This window comes from Lupinus angustifolius, chromosome LG11 (assembly GCF_001865875.1).
Source record: "Lupinus angustifolius cultivar Tanjil chromosome LG11, LupAngTanjil_v1.0, whole genome shotgun sequence".
In the NCBI taxonomy this organism is placed as follows: Eukaryota; Viridiplantae; Streptophyta; class Magnoliopsida; order Fabales; family Fabaceae; genus Lupinus; species Lupinus angustifolius.
Genome location: NC_032019.1, coordinates 7320789 through 7323365, shown reverse-complemented (window position 1 = coordinate 7323365; position 2577 = coordinate 7320789).

The window sequence follows — 2577 nt, the reverse complement described above, 5'->3', positions numbered from 1 at the left end:
AACATTAATTATATAAATAGACCTCATAAACTATAGAATAATTATATTTTAGACTTATAAAGGGTAAAATAGGGAATAGAAATTCCTCCACTGGTAGTTAATTTAAGTTTTCTCTTTATATATTAGTATAGATATATATATATATATATATATCTTATATCTTACCACATTTCTGAGTGAGTGCTTCCATTTTGGAGATAGTTACAAACAACTCACTAACAAAGGATTAGTACGTCCTTATAAAATATAGTTAAATCATTTCGAAATGCATCATCTTATTTGTCCCATATTTTGATCCATTTTAAGTAATAAATTAATTTATTTTATAGTTCGTAACTGTCATTCTCAACAAGTATTATTTGAATTAAACCCTTGATATTTTGGTTTTATAGATTTAGCAATACCTTAAACTGATAAAGTAACTCCTTGTTGGTTTTTTTTTTATACTTTGATCTCACTTTAAAGTTTCAAAACAAAGGGTTATGCAGGGTTTATTAGGTTTAGGTATAGTGGGGTTTTCGTTTGAGGATATGAAGTTAGTAAATAGAACCAAAAAAATGTGCATAGATTCCGATGGGGTGCTTCCCAATGTCACAGCCCTTAAAATAGGGCCAAATACGCAGAGAGAACAGCGCCGTTTACCTTTCTCCCTTTTGGCTCGTTATATATGCTGCTCTTTAATGAAATTGTTCCTTTACTACCATTTAATTTAAACTATGAAACCCTACTCTACGGTCAATATTATTACATTAAAAAATCTATGAATAAAAAAGGGTTTAGTTGGGTCACGTGAAGTTGCCTCAAAATCTGGGATTGTTTTTTTTCTTTTGTTAAAAGCTTAATGCTGCAATCCCACTATCACACTAATAAATCTTAAACAACTGGCATCCTAAAATGTTAATTATTTTTTGCCACTTTGGTTCATCTACTTACAACAAGAGTGGTAGTCATGGTTTCGTATTGCTTTGCCTTGTTACTCCATTTATTTTTTACTTACTTTTCTCTTTTGTAGAGCTAGTTTGTTCTTTTGATGATTGTGGAATAACATTGATTCAAATCTATGTTTTTGTGTTGTTGCCCTAAAGTTTTTTAAGCCACATGATTGCCATCTTTTTTTTTTGTTGCAATCATGCATACATTGTAACTATGAACAATATCTAAGATACCGGTTTTTTAAAGTATGAAAAGGAAACAATGATATTCTATATAAACAGATAATTCAATTTCTATAAGGAGTTAAATAGAATGGTGATTAGCTAGCTTGTTAAAATTGTGTTATAAGGAGTTAAATACAACCTATGTAAAAAGCTCACTGGATCCCAAGGTCGAGGGTCCGATTTTTAGAAATGATACTTGTTAGGAGGGGCAACCACGAACTCTGAAAAATTAATTCCTTACCTTAAAATGTGAGGAATATTTTTTATAGTACAAAAAAAATACTACCTTTGAATTGTAAAAATAAAATTGGATAGTACTTATTATCAATAAAGTAAAGCAGAATACATCAAAGCCAAACCAAATCACTGCATAGAATGAATGACTTTTTATCACCAAACATGTAGATCAATTATCATTGTTGTTTTAATTTAACTAAATATCTTAAATTCAATTCATTAATTAAAGTTGTAATAACATTAAATAACTTTTGTTGATAAGCTACCTTAAATATTTTGTACATAGAAGAAGATTGCCATTATAAAAAATATCTGCAATTAAAAAATGAATGAATGTGTGAATGATTTTGTGAAGAAAAAAAAAAGATATGTGCATTGACAGTAATATATTTTTACAATATCATTGTATCATCGATAATTTATGTTTTAATATTATTGACTCTTAACTTTTAAAAAGAAGTAATAAAAATGAATAATGTATAATAATTTATGTACCAACTCTATATAAATATTTGTATTGATGGTACAACATATTACACTATAAAATTAACTACTGAAAATAAACTTTAATGAATATAAGAGTGTTAAGGGATACTCATATCAAAGTGAAAAACACAGAAAAGTATACTAATAAAAGTATAAAACAACCAATTGTACAAGTAATATCCAATTGGACAAATGTAAGAGAACTGTTAGATGCCTCTCATTACTATGCCTTAAAAGAATTTTATGACAATTTTATGGCTCTCTTTAAGGGTATTTTATGTCACTTTTATGACTTTGTTTCCAAGCATCCAATGCTTGGAATCCAAGATACCAAGACTTTGCTTGCCTATAAAAGGACACATATAGAGAGCTTCAAAATCATCTTCACAACACACAACATCTCTTTCATTTACACATATATTGTGAGTGCATTCTTGGTGAGAATTCTTGTTCCATTTGAGAGAGTATTTGTGAGAAAAAATATTGTCATTTGTCCTCATCATTATAAGAGGATTTCTTGTACTCTTCTTTTTTACATAGTGGAATTTTGCTCTTGATCGCCCATGGTTTTTTTCCTCTCACACTGAGGGGTTTTTCCACGTTAAATCTTGTGTGTTATTTTCTTTATCCTTTACTTGCTTCTCTTTTGTTCTCAATTGATTCAATCCTGTGCTTCCGCATTGTGCTCTAACCTTAA